This window comes from Eptesicus fuscus, chromosome 1, assembly GCF_027574615.1.
Source record: "Eptesicus fuscus isolate TK198812 chromosome 1, DD_ASM_mEF_20220401, whole genome shotgun sequence".
NCBI classification, from domain to species: Eukaryota; Metazoa; Chordata; class Mammalia; order Chiroptera; family Vespertilionidae; genus Eptesicus; species Eptesicus fuscus.
Genome location: NC_072473.1, coordinates 104,695,777 through 104,720,084, shown reverse-complemented (window position 1 = coordinate 104,720,084; position 24,308 = coordinate 104,695,777). Strand labels below are relative to the sequence as shown.

General features: G+C 39.7%; 2 pseudogenes; one reads left to right on the top strand and one right to left on the bottom strand.

Moving 5' to 3' along the window:
• Positions 1-7,168: 7,168 nt before the first annotated feature.
• On the bottom strand, positions 7,169-7,743 carry LOC103302116 (peptidyl-prolyl cis-trans isomerase A-like; annotated as a pseudogene).
• Positions 7,744-11,803: 4,060 nt separating this feature from the next.
• Positions 11,804-12,309, top strand: LOC103302119 (protein tyrosine phosphatase type IVA 1-like; annotated as a pseudogene).
• Positions 12,310-24,308: the final 11,999 nt, after the last annotated feature.

Below are 24,308 nucleotides of genomic sequence, written 5' to 3'. Positions count from 1 at the left end.
ACAAAATAAACTGATGAGAAAAATAGATAGAGAGACATTAAAGCATGCAACAGACTGATGTATTTCAGAGGGAAAAGGGGTGGGGTGGGAAGAGATTAACCAAAGAACTTATATGCATATATGCTTAACCCATGGATACAAATAATAGTGTGGTGAAGGCCTGGGGAGGGGTCGGGAGTGGGGTTGAGGGGATCAACAGGGAAAAAGGGGGGGGGGCATCTGTAATACTTCCAACAATAAAGATAAATTTAAAAAAATAACCAGTCCCCTATTAGGTGCCTTTTAAGCAGCTCATTCTGGCCACTTCTTCTCTCTCATTGTACATCATATTACTCTGTTATGTAGTCATAAGAGACATGGATTCTTTCACTTCATATGCAGAAAGTTTTCTTGAACATTAGTCATTTACCAACTCATGATTTTGGGTTAGAAGTAGATGCTATGTAGGATATTGCTTTGTGGGGACATAGCTTCTTAGGAAAATACTTAGCCATATGAGCATGCTCATGGTGTGTCTCCATTGGCTGAGGTGGCATAGGCCCTTAGCCATGGCAATGGGATAAAGAGTGCTTATTTAACTATCTTTTGTACTTTTATTCTAAAAGTGTTCTGAAGGCTAGTGTCCATTACCACATTTATTTCAAAATTGAAAAATCAGAGCCACCCTTCTTCTCATTTGCCTTATGATGTCACTATCAGGTAGTCCATTCAAAGTCATAGAAATCTCAGAGAAGAGAGATTAAGTTATATGCAGGGTATTACTTAGTTATTTCTTATACATAACTGATTTTCCCTCTGTGATCTATGATTAAATATACATTTTTAGATGATAAAAATTCATAATTGGGCCCAGTGTTGCCTGGGAGTAAGCTGAATAAATGTACACTGCCTGGCAGACTACTTGGAATCCAGCTGTGTCTTTGCAAGATATTTCTCAGTTTTATAAGGGGTGGTTCTCAACTTTGCACATTAGGAATACCCAAGGAGATTTTTAAAATTTTGTTGTTAGGGTGCATTTTCCTTGGAGATTTTGGTTTATATGGTCTGGGGTATGACCTGGGCATCTAGATTTTTTAAAACCTCCAAGGTGATTTTAATATGTAGCCCTAGGTTAAAAACCACTGCTTTATTGCTAAGGAAGACTGAAGAGTAAGACTCCCTTCCTGAAGGAGAGGTAAAGGGTGTATTTTGGGTTGAACTATGTCCTCTGAAAAAATATGTTGGAGCCCAAACTCTCATTTATCTCAGAAGGTGACACTGAAGACAGATTCTTTACAAAGGTAATCAAGTTAAAATGAGGTCAAGAGTGTGAGCCCAAATCCAGTCTGACAGATGTCCTTATGAAAAGGGGAAATTTGGTCACAGAGACATGCATAGACAATGTGAAGAGACCCAAGGTGAAAACAGCCATCTACAAGCCAAGGAGAGAAGCCTGGAGAAACATCTTTTCCTCAAAGCCTCAGAAAGAACCAACCCTGCCAATTCCTTGACCTTGGACTTCACCTTGGACTATGAGACAATACCTTTCTGTTGTTTACTAGTTGATCACTCAGTTTGTTGTACTTTTCTGCAGCAGCTCTAGCAAACTAAAACAGTAGATTTCCAGTATCACTGACTTCCAACTAATATTCCACTGATATACACAGTTTCTTCTCTTTTCAGGCACATGCTGTCTAGCTCTATTACTTCTTACTCTACTTTGTGTTTGTCTTTAGTAACTTCCTAGTCTGTTCACCATATTCATTCAAGTTTCCCAACCTTCTTCATTGTCCTAAGTGCTGTCATTATTCTCTAATACTTCACTGTCCACACAGACAACCGACGAGACAGTTTCCACTCCTCTTAATGAGTGTCCCTTATTTCTGTTTCAGTTCAGCTATTCCTATGGTCAGCCTGTTGACTTTGCTACCACCAAATACTTTTACACCTATAAAATCCCAATCTTAGGTAGCTCATTCATTGACTGCAACTACAGAGCAAAAGGTAATCTTCCATGCTGTTTCTAGTAGAATGGAAGTACTATCTTTCTAGATTCCTTATCTTCATTCCTGTTACATCTGCTAAAGGGCTGTAGTTAATGGAGAAGGGAAATTCAGAACATCTTGGAGAATCTCAAGACTCCTTTAGCTGGCATGATTAAGGCTTCTTCAGTTATTGAGTATCCTTTCCATGTTGTCTGCTCTGTACCACACCCTTTAAGGAAAACTAATTGTTTATTTATTTATGTTAATACCTGTGTGAGCTTGATCAATCCAGTGATCTGGATTTGTAAACAACTGTATTGAATATTTTAGAGGACAGTGAAAGCTCATGTTTTGTCAGAGGTATATTCTTATCTCCCTCATCCTTTTTCTAATAACAACATTTTGTTCTATTGGAGCACTTTTCCTACACTTTCTGTGGTTTGAGAAAAGCTACTAACCACAGTTACAGCTACCTAATTGCCACCCCAAGCGATTGGCTGTGAATGTGGCCTAGATCTTCACAAAGTACCCCAAAATTAAGGGATTGGTTCAATAATCTTATTAACCATAGAGGGCCAATCATAATTCTTCCTGAGACTTTTCTCCTGGAATTAGTAGGAAAGATTCCCTTATCCTCTGTAGTTGCTAAACTGGGCAGATGTGAGGACAGCCATCTTCCGTGACATGTGAAGAAAGCTTATTTGAAAAGTAGACCCTAAGCAGGCAGAAGCAGAGCAAAGAGATACAATGAGATAAAGACAGAGATCAAACCATGAGTATAGCATTTCAACCATTTGATCTTTTTGAAGCTGATTTGAATGGGATGGGTCTCTCTCTCTCTCTCTCTTTCTCTCTCTCTCATCTCACACACACCCATAACCATAAAAACCCTGAATAATATAGAGGGTACATTATTTAATGTAGCCACAAGTAGAGAGAACCAGTGGGGCAAGTGCAAGCCTATGTCCTACAGATCAAACTTAACATTAGGAGCACACACACAAAAAAGCATATATCCAAAATACTAATGGATAAAGCAAGAAATATGGGAAATATCAGAACTAAGAGCTGTGAAATGGAGGGGAGATTGATTGCAAGTGGGGAGGGGGAATCTGAAATAAGTAAAGAAGGGCCTGATGATGTTTGGTGTTTTGTTTTTTGTTTTTTTGTTTTGTTTTGTTTTATGGCCCCTAGGTTTTGGAAGTACCAAGTTGGCTTAAAGGCACAGAACCAAAGGAGATTGCTATGTTCTAGTCTCAACCCCTGAAAGGTAGGATGTGCCTAGCCTTCCTCGATGAAAGGCTGAAATATATTACAAGGTCTTTTAGAAAAGGGAGGCTTATTGTTTTAATTTCTGGTCCATACCCTCCCCAGTGAAGTAAGTCATATATTACAACTGGCAATGACATTGATGGGAATAGTAGTATTTATTTCACTTTACTTTCCTGTTGTAGGCATTACTTGTAAGGTGAGTTAAATGTGTTAGTTGTTGTATTAATTAATTTATTGAACAAACATCTATTGATTTCCCATTGTGTATAGTTACTGTGTTAGAGAGTCAGACTATAGCAACCAGTGACACAAATGTGAATCCTGTTCTCATTAGAAACCTGCAAGATTGCTGCTGAGATATCTCATGGGACAGCCTATAAGAGTGACCTTGTTGTGAGAAGATTCTCTTCTCTTGCTGCTTTCAAAATTCTCTATTTTTTAAATTTTTGTCAGTTTTGTGTTTCATTGAGAACCTCATTGGGTTGAATCTGTATAAGCTTTGTGTACTTGAATGTTTATATCACTGCCCAGATTTGGGAAGTTCTCAGCCATTATTTTTTTTAAAGTTTTCTGGCCACTGATGGTCTGGGCTGGGGCATGGGGACAGGACAGAAGGGGTCAATGGGGGAAAAAGGGGACATATGTAATACTTTCAACAATAAAGATTTAATTTAAAAAATAAAACAAAGGGAAGGGGAAACATCTCATAGTCCTCAGAACAGCCCTATGCTTGTTTCTGTTTTAGTTTTGTTTTCCTAAATTCCATTTCAGTTTCCTGTCATTCTTAAAGTGGACAGCCTTCTCTGTAGGAGATTTCCTGTGAAACTTATTTGATAATTCTGTTGTTTTTGCACCCAGAAACCAGTAAGTATATTAATTGGCATATGTTAGAATAGCCAGGATTACTTTTTCATACAGTTAAAAAAAGTTTTCTGCCCATTTCTTTTTTACTTCTCCTTCTGGGACTCCCATAATGTGTATATTACTTCCCCAGAATTAAAAATAGGACTACTACCCTGGCCAGTGTGGCTCAGTTGGTTGGGTATCGGCCCAAGCATGGAAAGTTTGCTGGTTTGTTTCCCAGTCAGAGCACATACCCGGAGTTTTGGGCTTGATTCCTGGTAGGGGGTGTGCAGGAGCCAGCCTACTGATATTTCTCTGTCTCTTCCTCTCCCTTCCTCTCTCTCTCAAAATTAACAAAAAATATTTTTTAGGATTACCATATGACCCAGCAATACCATTTCTGGGTATATATCCAAAGGAAAAAATATCAGTATCTCAAAAAGGAAATTTGCATTTTCATGTTCATAATAGCAAAAATATTGACACACCCTAAGTGTTCATAGATGAATGAATTGATAAATAAAATATGGTCTCTCCAGTAAAGCATCAAACAGACTTTCAAATTACAGGGGGAAAGTTTGGGAAAGGTGGGGGAGTTATGAAATCAAACGAAGGACTTGTATGCATGCATATAAGCATAAACAATGGACGCAAAACTCTGGGGGGGGAAGGGCATGTGTGGGTGTGGGGTGGGGGGGTAATAGTAAGATATGTACACATATAATACCTCAATAAAAATATTAAAAAAAATATGGTCTCTCTCTCTCTATATATATATAGTGGAATATTATTCAGCCATAAAAAGAAAAAATCCCACCATTTCCTATAATAGCATAAACCCTGAGGACATTATGTTAAGTAAAATAGGACAGACAAGGAAAAACAAATACTGTATGATCTCATTTATTTGTGGAATGAAAGAAGAAAAAGTCAAACTAATAGAAACAGAGTAAAAGGGTTAGCATGTTCTACCAGAGGCTTGGGGGAAATATGGAGATATTGGACAAAGGGTATAACATTCAGTACTAAGATAGTAAGTTTTGGGATATAATGTACAGCATGCTGACTATAATTAACTAGTAGCCCATTTGCACGAAGATTCGTGCAATAGACCTTCATTCACCTGGCTGCCTGCACCAGTTTTCTGCCTGCACCGGGGACCCAGGCCTTGGCTGTGGCCACTGCCTTCTGCCTTCTTTCAGGGTCGGGGCTTGGCCCCGAGCGGTGGCTTTGGGCTTGGCCGCACCCAACATCCCTGCTAAGGATCGCAGGAGCCGATCCCCAGTGGTTTCCTGCGATCCGTGCAGGCTCCCTGCTGGTGCCCAAGGCCGGGAAAGCCTCCGCCTGAGGCTTTCCCGGCCTTGGGCTCCGCCACACCCCAACGTCCCTGCAACGGTTTCCTGGTGGGCATGGTTGGTGGGCGTGGCTTGGGTGTAGCAAAGGTGCGATCAATTTGCATATTTGTCTGTTATAAGGTAAGATAATATTGTAAAATTAACTATGTGATGGATGTGTTAATAACTTTATCCTGCTAATCGTTTCAAAGTGTACACATATATAAAATCTTCACATTGTTCACTTTAAATATATAAAATTTTATTTGTCAATTATTTCTCAATAAGGCAGGAAAAATAGTATTAGCTATGCCAGAGACATCATGAGATATTTTGATCAACTTTGACACTTCTGGAAAATATGCATTCACTCATTGACAAGCAAATTCTAGGCACATCCAGAGAGCCAGCTTTGTGAGCATTGAGGTTCTTCTAGGTGTTTCTGATAGACAAAGGTTTAATTGACAGACAATGGTTCCTTTGGTAGGCAGAATAATGATTTCCCCCTCAAATGTTCATGTTCTAATCCCCAGCACCTGTGAATATGTTACTGTTACATGGCAATAGGAATCTAATAGGTATGATTAAACTAAAAATTTTGGGGTGGGAAGATTATTCTGGATAATCTATGTGGTCTCAATCTAATCACAAGGGTTCTTGTAATGTACCAAGTAAGAGGGTCAGAGTGAGAGAGAAATTTGAAAATGCTATATTGCTGACATAACAAACAATGAAGGAAGAAGACCATAAGCCAAAGAATGTGAGTAGCCTCTAAAAGCTAGAAAGGCAAAGAAATGGATTCTTTCTGAGAGCCCCTAGAAGAAACATAGCCCTGATGAAACTTTGATTTTTATCTAGTGAGAACCATTTTGGACTTCTGACCTCTACTATTGTAAGATAACATATTTGTTATTTCAAGAGACTAAATTTGTGGTAATTTGTTACAGTAACAAGAGAAAACTAATATAGCCCCCAAAGATTATGATGTGAAGGCTGCAACGGTCCTGCCATAGTTGAAGTTCCCTGTTCTATTTAACAGAACAGCAAAGGAGGCTGAGAATCTGATGAATGCTTCTTCATATTATTCCAGAGGATTTGGCCTTCTGACTCTGGCAGTGATTCTATTTGGAGGTATTTGTATGGCACAGTCCTTTGTCATATAAGAATATAACAATGAATCAGACACAATTCTGCCCTTAAGGAGCAACCAGTCTCATATGAAAGTCAATTAAGTAAGCTAAATATAAAATTACACCAGTGTAATAGTGTGCTAACATAGTCAATCTCAAGGCCCTAGGGGAGAGGACCACCTTACTCAGCCTGTGCTCAGTGAGAGAAATTTCTTGGGGGGGAAAGAAATGTAAGCTAAAGGTTTAATTGTGGGCTGGCATAGGGAGCAATGTTGGAAGAAAGGAGGAAATTGAAAGTAAATATACCCCTAAGTTAATTGAAATACTGGGGTGGGAAAATGCCGTTTTCTTAGTTCAAAATAATCTGCCAATTTTCAGAGTATTTGTTTCAAGATTCCAGGAATGTCACAGAGTTGGTGAAAGAGTCATACAGGCATCTCAGATGCAAAGCTAGGTTTTCAGACCATCTAGTCAGGATTCTTTTTTTTTTTTTTTTTTGACAGAAAACTGTTTAGTTTTTATTTTATAATCATAAACTTAACTATACAATCCAGCTACACTGGGAAGGGGTAAGGAAATTATGGAACACAATAAACTGGCAAGATGACAAAGATTATAGAACATTCCAAGCAAATTGGGGTGAAGGGGTGCTCTCCTGAGCTACAGAAGGAATGGTCTGGTGTTAAGATAAACCACAAGTCAAATTTATTAGAGTTGTCCATAGTCAGCAATGGTGATCTTCTTGCTGGTCTTGCCATTCCTGGACCCAAAGCGCTCCATGGCTGTCACAATATTCATGCCTTCTTTCACCTGGCTGAAGATCACATGCTTGCCATCCAACCACTCAGTCTTCTCAGTGCAAATGAAAAACGGAATTGTTTGTGTTATGTCCAGCATTTGCCATGGACAAGATGCCAGGACCTGTATGTTTCAGGATGAAGTTCTCATCCTCAAATTTCTCCCATAGATGGACCTGCCATCTGTGCCATTATGATGTGTGAAGTTACCACCCTGGCATATCAATCCCAGAATAATTCTATGAAAACAGGAACCTCTATAACCAAATCCTTTCCCCCCAGCACTCAGAGCACGGACATTTTCTGCTGTCTTTGGAACTTTGTCTGCAAACAGCTCTAAGGAGACGTGGCCTAAGGGCTTGCTGTCGTCGGCGATGCTGAAGAACATGGTGGGATTCACCATGGCAGGTCACAGGCAGCTTCAGGGAGGCCGCATCTGCAAAGCCTAATCAGGATTCTTGAATGTAAATAACAGAATTAGTTTCTGATTGAGTTAAGAAGGAAAGGATTTATGGGAAATATGTTAGGAATCAATGTCAATGCTGGCAAACTAGGGTGTGACAAAAAGTAAGTGAAGCTCAGTGGTCAGAGTCCCAGCTAACTTAGGAATGGAGTATAGATGCTGGGCAGTCAACCACATCCCTTGCTACATAGTACATAATAGAGTGGTCCATTGTGGGCTTCCAGCCAGGTAAAACCAAAGATAATGTGGAATGTGGGAGATAGATATAAATTGGCCACAGTAACTTCAAGGTTTCCTCAAGCTGGGCTGTTCAAGGATGACCTGTGACTGACAGGGCTCCCCAGCCACAAGTGTGCATCTATCCTGACCATTTAAGGTCATGCTCCAAGAAGAAACTTTTTAGGTTGATGTTCTCATTGGTGATTTTCTTGCTATTGCTCCCACCACTGGGTAGTTTCCAAAATACCCCTGTGTTTTGTGCCATTTGCTTCAGAGATTGAGATATTTGATTGGTCTAGTACAGATTATATCTCCATTACCTAATCCCATGGTCAGGAAGAGTAAGTATCTTGCTTTCAAATTTCATTCACGGGATCTGGAGCCCTGCCCCCCCTTCCCCCACTGACACCAACAGTGGGAGATTCGCCAAACATAAGAATGAGATGTGGATACTAAGCAGCTAAATGTCCATTTGCTGCCCAAATATATAGTGGAGTGGAACATTGTGGGTTTCCAGCCACAGAAGGCTGATAGGAATGTGGATGGTGGCATTATTCACTCTGAGTAATCCTTCAAGTTTAAGTATACAAGGGTGGCTTACAACGGCCAGGTTCCCCTTGCTCCATCTATCCTACCTATCCATGGATGGGGGCTTGAAATGAACTAGGCCACCAAACTGGTCGATACCCCAGAATCCACTAGCAGGTCCAGCCATTCTGAGTACGACTAGCACCCAACATGTGCATTGGACAGTTTAGGAAGTACACTCTGTCTGGATCAAGGACTGAAGTACCCAGGTTCTTCTGATACTGGCTGGCTGTAGCATATCCCCAAATTAAGCATACTGGGACTATATGCCCCAGGTGGTCTACATGGTGTGACACAGTATCCACCATGTGAAGCATGAGGCACAGAACATAATTGTTCCCTTTCCTAAGCAGAGCCATCAGCTAATTATATTATTTTTCCCATGCAGTGTCATCAAATAACTCCCAAACTGAACAAAATCCTTGTGTATTTCTCCCAGCAGGAATTTTGAGATTATTCAATACAGAAGAGAGGTTAAGAACATGGGTTTTGAGGTCAGACAGATTTGGGTTTGAATCCCTGCTGCTGCCAGTCATTAGCTGTGTCATTTTGGATATATTACTTAACATCTCTGATCCTCACTTTATGCATATGTAAAATGGGGAGAATCATAATATCTGCATTGTAAAAACTTTTGAAGGTTAGAGAAAAACAATAACATGTGCTTAGTACAGTGCTTGGTACATAGTGAGCAAATGTTAGTTCTTCTTCTCATTATCATTGTCTTGTTTGACCTTGTAAATAAAGCACAAATTATTTAATTTCCAGTCCTACCACCACCACCAAAATATGCTTCCTGGTGACCATAAAGAATTGAGGCTGTTTAAAACAATAGAGGCAGTTTAACACATTGCTCATATTTTTCTTTCTACAGGGAAACAGGGGGCAAAGCTGATGATACTTCAGCCCTCAGAAGCACAGGGTGAGCAGCTTCACCCCTCCTCATCCAACTTCAGAAAGAAGGTCTGTGTTTTTCTCTGTCACTTCCATGTTCACCAGGCTAAGGGATTAAAAAGCAGTTGTCACCTTATTTTTGTTGCTATGGTAACAAGAGTTCCTGTGGAATTAGTTGTTCACAGAAAATGTACAAATATCTTTCTCACAGGGGAGGAAGCTAGTTGGCCAGCCAGTGGTTCTGGGCCAGGGATGGGTACCTGAGGGGTTGATTAGAGTCTGGAGCAGGAAGAGCCAGTGGTATAATGCTTAGTGGCCAAAGCACATGAGGATCTGTCAGCTATGCACACCAGGGAGCACATGCAAATTATTCTGTTCAAAGTGGCAGGCACCAGATTGTAAACAGAAAAGAAGGCTATCAGAGGAATTGTCAACAAGCTAAGATTTGGGGGATTGAAAAGGGACTGGCTTAAAGTAAGAGAAATCTAAAGCAAGGGAGAGGGTTTTGCAATATCACCTTGTCCTATAAATACCATATTTTTTTCATGTATAAGACGCTATTTTTTTCTAAAATCGTTAGACTGAAAATCTAGGGGTGTCTTATACACGGAAGTCAGCCAAGGAGGGAGCCATGCGGGTGCATAGCTGCCCATACCTTGTCAAACAGGCTTCCTCCAATCATGAGCCTTATTGTTATTGACGTCAGCTGTTGCCGTAATTGGAGGTGGAGGTGGAGAGTGCACAGATGCAACAGGGACCACAGCATTCTGAGCCCATAAAGATGTCAAAAAAAAAAAAAAAAGATAAATACTGGTAAGTGATTGTCTTACTCTGCAAAATTCAAACTGAATGCAATCAGCTATGCAAAAGAGCATGGGCATAGAGCTGCAGAGAGACAATTTGGACTTTCTCCCACTGCGTATATGATCAGACAGTGGAGAAAACAGAAAGAACAACTCCTTAGGATGCTAAAAATAAATAAATAAATAAATAAATAAATAAACAAACAAACAAACAATAAGGCCTTAAGAGGAAAACCAGCAAAATGGGCAAACTTGGAGCAGAGGCTTAAGACTTGGATTATGGAGCAGCACCACAGTGGCTTATGTGTGTCAACCAAGCTTATTCAATATCAGGCAAGAATGTTTGCAAGTGAAATGAACATTGTTGATTTTACAGGAAAGGCAACATGGTGCTTCCATTTCATGAGAGAAGGGTTGGCCATGAAAACACGAACAAAGTTAGCTCAGAAAATGCCACCAGTTTATGAGGATGATCTCACATATATAGACAGTGATTCAGAAGACAGCAGTGATACAATAGAAATTGAAGAAATTGATATGTCTGGAACTAATAGTGATAAAGACGAGAGCAGTGATGCAACAGAGGCTGAATAAAGTGATATGCTGCATAATATCATAGTACTAGTATGTAAACATTACCTGCGGTAATTATTAAGTAAAAATGCGTTCTGTTTTATGTTTGAAAATACTGATTTCTTAATTTTGGGTTGGAAAATTTGGGGGGTGGGCATCTTATGCATGGGGGTGTCTTATACATGGAAAAATACAGTACATGCCTCTGAGATTGTTTCCCCCTTAAGCTTTGTCATCCTTGAGAGCAAAGATCTCATCTTCTTTTTCCTTTATCTCCTCAATGTCTGGAACATAGTAAAAGCATAGTGGTTAAGAATATTAATCTTTGGCATAGTAGAGTCTGGTGCCTCCACCACCATTTGCAAGGCCTCCCCTGCCCTGTAACCTTTGCCACCCCTGCCGCCATCTGTGTTGCTGCTGCCTGGGGACCAGCTGTATGATTAGGCCACAATCTTCATGAGTAAACATATCCCTCAGTTCTGTGGTATTCTTGGTCACATATTTATGGAGTTTCTGAAGGGCAGTGGAGATTATTGCCAGGAAGAGCATGACTTGTTTGTAGACAAATGAACTGTACAAATTCATCACTACTCCACCAAGAAACCACCATATGAGTGGTTAACCTGGACACAGAAGTGTTGAACTGAAATCTGCAGAGCATTTTATAAGAGTTCTGACCTGGATGGGGTAAGCCTCAGTGGACTTCCTTTTTATTGCCTCAATATTACTAGATTGAAGAATTGTTGCTTCTTGTTAGGAGGTTCATTTCATTTTCCATTACTCACAACTTCACTCAAAGCACTGGGAATTTCAAGTGGAGAATATTGAAGTAGAGTCAGTTTCTTTGTATCATTTCTGTATTCAATGTTTAAATTCTTTCATAACCCTATTGAGGGTATTTTAACTAAATTATCATAGCTCAAATGAACCACCCAGCTCCTGTGGAAGTCACATACAAGAACAAGAGATCTCTTATCACAATCCAACCAATGCAACCTTAAACAAATTCATAGAGGAGCTTAAGAAGTATGGGGTTATCACAATAAGTAAGAGTATGTGAAGCAACTTAGGACACTACTCTTGTGGAGAAAGAAGGAATCCATGTTCTTGATTGGCCTTTTGGTGATGGTGCACCACCATCTAACCAGATTGCTGATGACTGCTTGAGTCTTATAAAAATTAAGGTTCCTGAAAAACCTGGTTGTTGTATTGCTGCTCATTGTGTTGCAGTCCTTGAGCTCTAGTGCTTGTTGCTCTAGTATTAATCAAAGGTGGAATGAAATATTAAGATGCAGTACAGTTCATAAAACAAAAGCAGCATGGAGCTTTTAACAACAAGCAACTTTCAAATTTGGAGAAGTATTGTCCTAAAATACAGTTGCACTTCAAAGACTCCGATGGTCATAGAAACAACTGTTGCATTCAATAAAACGGGTGCCTGATGCCATTGCCTTGGAAGTGGAATTTAGAGATAAGACCTCATTTGTCATACATGTTAGCCAACATGTTGGCTTGGTGAATAACTCTAGTGATGCTTCCATAGAAGTATTGAAAAGCAGTTTTACTGGGCCACAAGTTTGACAGAATTACAGCCTCTATGTTTAGTTCTGATCAACCTATTTTGACACTTAGCAAAAGATTCTTACTTCTCAACATTTAAAATGTGCTTATTATTTGTACCAATTGACTTTTCCTGAAACCATGCAATACTGAGTTATGTCTTTAAATCTATTCCCATACCAGAATATTATCAATATGCTAGGGGCCCAGTGCACAAATTTGTGCACCTTGAAAGGAACTGTGGGCCATGAGGCTGCAGTGGGCATAGGGGTCAGTCTCAGCCCATCCTCTGCACTCCCACCCGGCCCCTCCTGCAGCAGCCCCCATCCCTTCTCTGCCAGAAGCCCCGCTCCCACCACCACCACTTCCATGCACTAGTGGCATAGAGCGATTGGGGCCGGCACCAGCAGCGGGTGTGAGAGGCAGCTGCTGGCCCTGATCACCCCTCAGGAGCAGGGGGAGGTGGAGAAGCCTGAGGGTCTGATTAGGGCTGGCAGCCACCACTGATACCCGCTGATGGTGTTGAGTGATAGGGGCTGGTGCCGGGCACCAGCAGTGGGTACAAGTGGCAGCTCCAGTGCCACAGCAGGTGCAAGCACTGGGTGGGACCATGGCATGTGATAGCAAAGAATTTTTAGTAACTACCAGAATCTCGCCCCAATGACAGTGACCGGTGCCTCGCCTTGATCTGGCACCCCCACTCACCTGCTCCACCATCCCGCTGCGGCCTATGCCTGCCATGTTCAGTGTGCGCCCCCTGGTGGTCAGCACATGTCATAGCCACCAGTTGTCCGGTTGTTCCCCCATTCAGTTTATTTGCATATTAGGGTTTTATATATATAGATAAGGGATTTAGAAAGATTAGGTGCCAAAATACCCAGCACAATACTTTTATATTTTTAGTATCATACAGGACTAAAATACCAGGAACCCTCTGGACCTTATGTGGTTTATCCCTTAAGACATTTCAAACAGAAAGTAGGGCCTCTATGGTTATTTTCCTACTCACCTTATGTTTATATCTCCCACATTCAAACAAGTATACATTAGGTTTGCTCAATGTTTTATTTTTACTCGTATATCAAGTCTTAGTGATTATTTAATGTATTTCTATAAACTTCATTTTGTGCTAATATGGAAAGTCTCATTTGTGAAAATCTACATTGCACAGAAGCATGTCTTTTGTGTTTCAAGACAAAAAGCTTTAAGTTAATTTAAATGTTTGCACTTGGGGGTACAGCTTATAAGGAAGGCCTGGCAAAAGAATGGGAGGGGCTATTAAGTATTTTTAGTAAAGTGTTGCGTTTGTCCTGTGTGGAACATGTATAATATGTTCTTTAGTAAATATTTTTTTAAAGGTAGACATGCTTTGTTGTAGCTAAAACAATTCTTAATCATAAACATTCTGAAATTCTTGAATTTTTCATGCATTCTAAAGTTGTTTACCAACTTATTTTTGTTTGAAGTGTGATTTTTTTCCTTTGCCACCCTCTCTTGCAAAAAGAGTGAGTTTCTGCTAATGAATTGAGGAGACATCTAATATTTTATATGCTCTTTGAGATGTGTAATTTAATATTTGAATAATTGATAATTTGTTTTATTATGTAGTAATTGATAAAATATTGATGTATATTGATGTTAGTTCAAGCATATATTTATACTGTCTTGGAATGTGTGGTTATAGTTCTGTGGGAGAAATAATTTGTCAGTGTTCACCAGCTTGTAAAAATCTAGTGTAAAAGCTTAAACATATAAATAAATGAGATGCAGTAATCGTCGTCGACATTGTTTTGCTTAAAGTTAAATTAACTTTAGAAAACATTAATATTGAATTGCATTTAACTTAGAACCTAGTACCAATTGAAGTAAAGTGTGTCCTTTTTTTTTTTTAACAAATGAAGGATTAAATGAAGTTGGCATTCTAGTAAGTTCCTTGTAGACACAGTTTGTAGGGTCATAAAAACTGTTTATTGTTGAAAAGTGCTTTCCATTATTTAAAAAAATATTAATCTTGGAGCCAAGTTGCCTGAGTTTGAATCACAGCTGTGCCATTTAATCATTATGTGAACTTAATTAATCTCTCTGTGTTTCAGTTTCCTCACTTGTAAAATAAGGGTAAAAATGTTACCACATAGGGTTATTTTGAGGTTACTGTGTGAAACACACACACACACTTAGAATAGTGCCTGGTACACATTAAGAATCATATGTTTCCATCGGACTATCGGGCCTCAGAGGGAGGATAGGGGAGGGTAGGGGGAGGGGGGAGAGATCAACCAAAGGACTTGTGTGCATGCATATGAGCCTATCCAATGGTTAAGTTCAACAGGGGGTTGGGGCATCTGTGGGGAGGGGTGTGGGATGGGAATGAGGGGATGAGGACAAATATGTGACACCTTAATCAATAAAGAAATTAAAAAAAAGAATCATATGTTTCCTATTATTATTATTATTATTATTATTACTTAATGTATAGCACACAAGGACCTACAGGATGGGGCCCTCTTACCTATCTCTCTAGTTCACATCTTCTAATACATGCTTTCCATATACCTACTGTGCTATTTATAGTCCCCAGAGTGCACTGGGCTGCTTTATGCCTCTATGCTTCTGCCACTCTCCAGAAGTCAAGGTAAAAAAATTCTTATGCTCAAAAACAATATGGTTTGGGTTTATAGGTTCCTTAATTTGATGGACTCAAAGTGATTCATGTGGTGGAGGTGTCCTATGCTATTTCAAGAGTGTACTAGTATCAATTTGGAAATAAATGACACATTCAAAGAGTTTAGTTGAAAGCCACTGCATGAAGATAATAGTTATAGAATGATGGGCAGGATTAAGGATACATAATGGCTGGCTGAAGCAACATGAATCTGTAACTGTGGGTAGCTTTTCCATCCCTAAGCCCAAAGGGACAAGTGAAAAAATGGGATTACCAGAACCCGAAGAGAACTTGAGGCCATGGAATAGAGAGTACCACCCAGGATTTATGGCCAATGATGAATGTAGTCACTGCCAGAAGCATGAGTTGGGGGAATAAATATATGGCTTCTTTCTCCTTTTACCCTTATATCTCATTTCAGTACTTCCTATTGGCCAAATTCAAATGAAAGTCAGAGGGCAAGGGGATCCCAAATTTTGCAATCTGTGATTAGCTCCCTAGGACACAGAGCTGGATGTCCAAAGGTAGAGAGTAAATGGGGACTGGAGTAGGGTTGCCAGATGTAGCAAATAAAATTACAGGGTATGCAATTAAGTTTGAATTTCAGATAAACAATGAAAACTTTTTAATATAGTATAATTATGTCCCATGCAATATTTGAAACATACTTGTATTATTCATTATTTCTCTGATATTTACATTTTACTTGCCATCCTGTGTTTTATCTGGAAATACCAATTGGACAACAACCAGCACAGATATGGTTTTAATATTTGGGTTTATGACTAAAATATTATTTTATTACTTTAAACACATCTGTATTTATCTCAGTAAGAATGGAATTATATTTTTCTATATATCAGAAAACAAGATCTCTGACCCGGATTCCTATGCTCATGCTCATCCCCAGATAGGCCTACTGGATTGAGGTGAATGGTAGCTTCTCAGAAGGAATTTGTTAGATTTTAGTGGGTATGGTAAGACTACAATGTGTGTGGCATTTCAGCCAAATAACGAATAGGTGGCAGTCTTGATCAATTTATCATAAAAGGAATAACATTTACTCTTTGAAAATAAGTCAGTAATAGTAAAGGAAAAAATATGTAGATAGCTGTATATAAAAGGAGACATTTTGATTAATTTTTATATGACTCAGGATTGAAGCATTGTACAATAGTGAGATTTCATTTGTGTTTTAATGAGTTGTTTTTTTCTTTTCTGAGTTATTTTTAAAATTAGAACTCATTTTATTCTTCAACTTCCAAGCAGTTGTGTTTGAAACTAAAAGGCAGTGGTGAACCATAGGTAGATCTCTATGTTTAGCCTGGTAGGGTAACTTCACTCTGGCTTCACAATTGGGCGTTATGGTAGAGGAAAGGAAGCATGACCAATCACATGTAATTCACTCAAAAACATAAGTGCCTGCCAGGGCCAGAAGATTGAGCTAGGTTCCAGGACACATAAGAGAATCAGGCTCAGTTACTTTCCTCAAGAAGCTTATATTGTAAGCTTATAATATAATATTAAGTGGAATAGATTAAGCTACCCCACTGGTTTACATGTATTACTTCAATTGATTTTCACAACTACCCTGTTGGTAGAGGCTATGATTGTCCCAATTTTCAAATGAGAATTTGAGGCTGAGAGAGTTTAAGTGACTTGCCCAATCTCACATAGCTAGGAATTTGCAAGGCCAGAATCTGAACATGCATACAAATACCAACAGGATGTGCCAGTATAAATGGTTTCTTATTAATACAATATGCTCCCAATTAATTGAGAGAGTAACCCTTTTCCTTGGGTGTAATCAAAGGGGGGGGGGCTTCACGCCCACCTACAAATACCCTCACATTGGGGATTAGGTTTTAACGTATGATTTTTGAGGAGACAAACATTCAATAACAAACACCATCATCAGTGATCCGTAAAATGCAAGCCCAAAATGCTGTTTTGAATCTAATCCTGCTCTTTGCAATAGCATTACCCAACATACATGAGTTCCAATGAATTGTTGTTCCATGTACTGATCCAAAAACAAAATGGTTCTGAGACCAAGTAAGTGTGGAAAATGATGTGTATCCTAGCTCTTTCTAGAAGGGTCAAAATATACATCAGCATAGGGAAGGCTCTGAGAATTCCTGCAGCAAGGAAACTAGTTTGCATTTCTGAAACTTGTTTGACCACAAGACCCTTTTTAAAAATGTTTAAACCTAGTTACAACAACTGGCAGAAATTGTGTTTTATGGCATTCATACCAGTGTTATCATCTTTATCCACAATGCATTACCTCTGGTGGATTCTAGAAAGCAGTCTCTTCTTTTCCAACTCAGTCCAAATAAAACTACCAGTGTTTGGTGGGCACCTGCCAGCAGTGACCTCTGCTGCAGCAAGTATTAATCATGATGTTGACAGCTGATGTCATGTAAAATTTAAAAATCAAGGATTATGTTGATGTTGGTTAGTCTGGGAGACCAGCTCCCAGAAATTGTCAACTACTTTCTCCTCAAAGATATTCTCAATTGTGTATTCATCTGAACAAACTCTGGTGACTTTCTAATTTTTCTCCTGATCCCATCAGCCTTAGATGGGAAATTTGCATCTAAGTAATTTTGAAGTGTAATTTTCCTATCTAATAAAAGAGTAATATGCAAATTAACCATCACTTCGTCACAAAGATGGTGACACCCATAGCCACAAGATGTCAGCTCCCAGTCCTCTCAGCCCTGCCGGAGTCCCCCAGTCCCGGGGGGCGGGGGGCGGGAAGGTGTCCGCTGAGAGCAGGCAGCATGAGCGGCCTGGCGGAATGCTTGCTTCATCTCCGTGGCGATGAGGCAAGCATTCCATTCTGGCCACAGATGGTCTCTGGGCAGCTGACATACAGTGGCGGCGGGGGTGGGCGGGGGGGGGGGAGGGAACGCTTGCGTCATTGCCCCGGCAATGAGGCAAGCGTTCCGTGCCTGGCCACGGATGGGCCTCTGGCCAGGCTGGGGTGTGGAACACTTGCATTGTCGCCCTGGCGACAAGGCAAGCATTCCGTGTATGGCCACGGATGGGCCTCTGGGCAGTGGGCACGGAGCAGCCAGATCCCACAGAGAGCTACTGGTGCATGGATTCATGTGCAGGGCTACTAGTCTACTAATAAAACCCAAAATATCTAGTCAACTTTATCACTCCCTTGCTCAAAATCTTCCCCAGATCTCCAATCACTTATAAAAGTGAAGACCAAGATTATTTGCATGGATATCATGGCTCTCCATGATCTGACTCCAACACACACACACACACACACACACACACACACACACACGCATGCACCACTATTTATCATTTGCCAAAAAGAGAGTCTGCTCTTTTTTGCTTCTTTGTAGTTACTCTGTTGTTTGCGACTGAAATGTCCTTTCTCTTGACTGTTAAAATTTCAATTTGCCCCCAAGTTCCATATCAAATGCTTTCTTCTCCTAATTGCTTTACCAGTTTCCTCCTGTTGGAAATTGTTCCAATGGCACTTTTTATATAGCCTTTATCATAGGTTACTCTGACTGCAAACTAGCTTTGTATGAATCAGTCTTCTTCACTAGATGTCAGTACCTTGAAGGTAAAGAGTGTTTTACTAACCTTGGTAATCCCTCTAATCAATCAATCCATGCATCAACAAATATTTGAGTGCCTATTCTGAGCCAGGTACAAAGTTTTACACACAGTAGGGGCTCTATTGATGCTTAGGACTCAAAACAAAATGACCAGAAGTATAAGTGGGCTCTCTAATGCAAAACCTCAGGAGGTGATTCATGTCAACATGATCAGCATGACTGATGGGACCACAGGATAAGTGTTGTTGTGGCCACCCTAGGTGTGACTGTAGTGTGAAAAGCCTGGGATTGCCAGGGAGGCACACAAGAGGAGCCAGCAATTCTGCTAGAATGCTGGTAACTCTAAATGAACCAAAGAGGAAGGGGGTATTTGTAATTATTTTAGTGGTTTCTAGCTTAAGCCAGCCTGGACAAGCCCAACAGAAAAACCTCTGTCATGTTTCTGTAGGTATATTGGCATCTTTACACTGCCACTATTAGGAAATGGGTAAAGAATATCAGGTCTTTTAGGTTTGGCTCTTCATTTCTCTTTTCATCTATGGAAACTGTGACCCCAATTTAATAATAACTACCTTGATGGATCATACACTATACACACATCTCTATGGACCCTGATAACAACCTTCAGGCACAGTTATTATTTTTGTTATTATTATTATTATTATTATTATCATTTTGTAGCTCAGGAGAGTACAGTTCAGAGAATGAAAGTGCTCTTATACTTCCATCAAGGAAAAGCAGACACACTTGTGAGCTAAGTCACTTTGTATCTGAATTCTGTGGACCTTTTAACTTTCAGTTGATCATTAATAAATGTTATTATATTGAATATTGATAATAATTTTTTTGATCTTCCTTTAATTTTAAATATGAAGAAAATGAGGCTCATAGGAGATCAGCAATGTGTCATAGGTCATACAAAAGGTAAGGCACAGCCAGGATACAAATTCAAGTATGTCTGACTCCACACTCACCACTCTTATTCATCTTATATAATAAAAGCCTAATATGCTAAGTGTCTGACCATTCAACCATTCGACCAGTTGCTATGACATTCACTGACCACCAGGGAACAGATGCTCTGACTTGTAGGTTAGCTTGCTGCTGGGGTCCAGCTGATTGGGACTGGGTAAGACAGGCTGGACAAGCCCTGGAGCCCTCCTGCAGTCCCTCCCTGGCCCCAATCATGCACCTGTGGGGTCCCTCAGCCTGGCCTGAGCTCTCTTGCAATCCGGGACCCCTCGAGGGATGTCAGAGAGCCAGTTTTGGCCCGATCCCCACAGGCGAGGCTGAGGGATCCCACCAGTGCATGAATCCATGCACCAGGCCTCTAGTTACACTATAAAGGCCTCCTTTTGTAATACAGTGGCCCACCCTAGATACTGCTGCCTGAAGGATTCATCTACTGTTTGTGATATCTAAGGGTTTATTTCCTATACAGAATAGTTCCATGTTAATGACTCAGTCTCAAACCTTACTTATGCTCCTCCAAGCCCTTCTTGTCTCCTGCTTGGGTCATTTGACCCCTCTTGCCATCCCATCTGTAGGGTCACTCTGACCTTCCCTGCCATTACAACCTATGTCTTCCATGATTTAGTTCAGAGGCAGAATTGTTTTTATTAGTGTCTGAAAAAACAAGTCCCTTTCCCAGGTTTCTTGTCAATTTCCCTAAACAGTATAAGGGTGCTGTCCATAAAACTGAGTTTGTCTGATCTCCTCTGAACACACAACTCTCTGTTCAATTTTCTTTAGCTACACCTGATGGAAATAGTCCTTTAAGGCAAGACAGCCTTTTTGTATTAGATAGTTTGTAAGCCCTAAGCTCATTCTTATCTTATATCCTTATGTTTCCTTAATCTATTGGACCTTTTCCTTTTTGTTTGATAAATATTATCAGGTTTTAATAGGAGTACAGGTTTGAACCCCATCTCAACCACCAAATTCATGTTTAACCTTGGAAAAATTACTTCCTCTTTTGATTCTCAGTGACTATGTGTAAAAGGTGGGAGTGGGATGACCTCTAATGCTCTTTGTAGCTCTTACATTCTGTGTCTCAAATGTCAATGTCAAAGGATATTACAGCATGAAGACAGTTTAAGCATCTTTCCCATTCTCATTTGACTGCCTGGGAAGGGGATTTTACAGAGATATAAACTCTCTACTGACCTTCCAACTTCACAAGTGTGTACCACTGAAGGAAGAAAGAATTTAAACATATACATGATTTAATTATTCAATTGTTTAAGATTGTCCAAAGTTAAAACAGTATACACATGGAATATCTCAGTCATACCAATGACAAAATGGATGGAGAAACCACATTTTCAAATCCAGGATCAGAACACAAGGATGAGTGGAGTGGAACACTTAAAAAGAGAATTCTGAAAAATTCAGGATGCATGGTCAACCCTCAGTATGGCAGAACTTCAGAATTGTGATGCAGGATGTGACCTGAACAAGCAGGCCTGAGGCCAGATAGCTTCATGACATTGGTCCTGCAGCAGCTGCTGCTACAGCTGCCTCATGACACCTTGTCACTCCAAACAAAGTATGTATCTTTGGTTTGGCCTAGGAGAGTTAGAACGAAATGATGGTCTTTTTCTTTCCATCTATATTTACCATACCCATCAAAGGGCAAGTTAGCAACTTCAAACAACACCTTGGCAATGACAAACATTAAAGTTATTGTGGGCTCTGACATCTCCAGAGGGTTCTGGCTGAGAAGGGGGTCCTCTAAACCAAAGTGTTCTGGCTCAGAAGGTGGTCCTCCAAACCAAACTAAAGGGCAGTTCCCAAATGGATAGCAAAACCCATAGGGAAAAAGGGAGATTAAGGGTGGGGGTTGAGTGTATTTACTCAGAATGTGATGGTTCACACTAAGCCCAGTAACTCCTGTTGTCTCAAGCTTGCTTTGAAAACACAACTCTGCTAAAAAGATCAAGATTCTATGGGAATTTTCACACTTGAACATTTGCTGGGCTCTTCAGAGAGGTGCTGGAATCAGTGGGAGGGGCCCTAGCACCTCTGTGATTGTGATCACAGATAAACCCAGACTCCTAGTCCAAGGATAAATCTTTCTAAAAAATTTCCAAGCTCAAGTACTTAAATTTTATTTTGTTATAAGAAAACCATGCTGATCAAGCCCATGATACTGTAGCAAAGTCACAGTTTGTGCATATATCAAAGTAGAGGTGGGAAGTATTTAAATTTAGTTTTTTTCTGAATTCTACATAACCAATGTTTCCCAAAGGTTCTTACATAGAAATAACCCAATTTTTACTCTTTCAAGGATGGGATAGAAACAAATAATAACAACAAACCTGACTTTACATCTCTGTGTTTTTATCTTCTGGGATTGAGAAAACACAGAATGATGATAAAGTTGGAAGGCCCCCTAAGGATCATCTCATTCAAAATTCTCATTTTATAGATAGGGCAATAGAAGCCTACAGAGGACTAAGGACTTGTCCAATATCCCACAGTTAGTGAGTGGCAGAATTGAGTACTGAGGCCTTTTGACTTCTTTCCCTGAAGCTTTCTTTGATTAATCTTTATACAGCATATCTGTGAAAACCAGGATCTTGGCTAGTTGATATTTGCTGCTTCCTTCTAGCATCCCCCATTCCCAACCTTGATATGGATGGGGTGGTATTGATTGCCCTTCCAGAATAATCTTGAAACTGAATTGTCTTAAGAAACACACACTTTTCCAGGCTCCATCGTTTTTAGGCCCAGCTCCTACTGAAGGACATCTCACACTTTTCACCTTCACTGATTTTTTCATTCCTGGCTGGCTGCAGGAGCTCAGTTTTCTCTCCTTGATCATCTTGTACTCTAAATCTTGCTCTCATCATCACCCTTGTGCTGGACCCCTCCTGTTCTATGGATTTTATATGAACCCATAGAACATACCCTAGCCATCTTAAGCTCAGCAAGTTTTCTCCTTATTTTTAATATCACAGCAAATTTCTCAGAACAAGACTCCCCCTCATTTTATTCTGTGACTTTAATATTAGGATCTACGTTTACAAAAAAAAAAAATAAAGGACTCATAGCACTTCTCCCGAACATTTTAAAGTCCAACCCCATGAAAATAAAAGCAAGAATCTTATTCCTTTGTCTTAAAAGCTAAAACAAACAAGAATAAAAAACACATAATGGAATGATATATTACGATGTTTTAAGAGTAAGATCCAAAATTAACTGCATCAAATATAGATTAGTAGAAAACAAACAACCACTAATCAAAGGAGTTTCTGGACCCCTGTGGATATTATTCAACTGAAAATAGATCCTTTAAAAGAAGAAAACAAAATGTATAGAAACCACAATGAGCTGTTTCACTTTCCATTAGGGCTTAAAGGTGGTGGCCATATTGTGTTGTGACCTGAGTTTTTTAATAAAACACATACATGTAAACTGCATAGAAATGAAAGAGTATAATTGAGCTCCTACTATGTATCAAATTCTATATTATAGGTGATTTGCAAATTTTATTCCATTTAATTTTCTTGATAACTCTAAAGTATAGTTAGTTTTCCTCATTCTCCTAAGAGAAAGCCAAGGCCCACACTGAAAGATAAAATGAGGTTCTTACTGGTAGTATTATATAGCTAGTAAAAACAGAGCTGGGGCTTAAGTGCTTATATTTGGGACTCTAACTCTTTCAAAAGCTAATATTTATCTATAAAGGGAAATTTCAATGATATATAGAGTTAAGTGGTTCCTCCTAGAATAATCCTAAAAGAGTAAAAAGGGTTTATTTTTAAGTAACAACCCAGTCAGAGTTTTATTTTATCAGCCCTTATAAAAACTGAACTTAAAGTTTCAGAATTTGTGATAAAAACCTACAACTAGGAAAGGAATTTCACTATAGTTCATTTAAGGTCTGAACTGGCATAAAGCAATCCTACAACCAACTGGTAATTGCCTTTTTGGTGAAGCAATTGAGAGCTCAACCTAAGCAAGTACAAAAACACCACACACCTGCATTGGCCTATGTGTTTAGATGGGAATAGTTATAGTGTTTCATTGTTATCTTGACTTTAAGCAACAATCACAGGTAATGCATAATCTTTTCAGAAGCTCAGTTACACACAGAGTGGCAGGAAACAATTTAGCATCAATATTTAATGCGAGTTTATTGATTTTTTAAACTGGAGAATGCTATCATAAGCACTTTCAAACCACACGTGATTCATGTAGAGTGTTTATGAACCCATTGTTTCCAGAGAAAAGTTCAGGCTGCTCCAATAAACACTTCTTTTGGAATAGCTTTGATAGAGAAAAATAATGTGTGAAGAACAAAACTCCAATACTGGAATGGCTTTCACCAAGAAAAGAAGAAATCAGTTTTCTGTGGGGTAGTAGCGGTCATGGCCCCAAAAGACACTAACTGGAAGGAGAGGAAAGGGTGTCAAAATTGGCATAAGAGTCTCTATCCTCAGCCCCATCACTCTGGACATCTTCCTCTTCAGACCAAAAGAAGTTTGTCTCAGAAATAACTACAGACTCAAATCATGTCTAAGTCAGACATGGTCTTTCAACACTCGAAAAATAGAAATGATTGAGCTTCCATTTCCAGCACTTAACATCTTGGTGTATTTCAGTGCATAG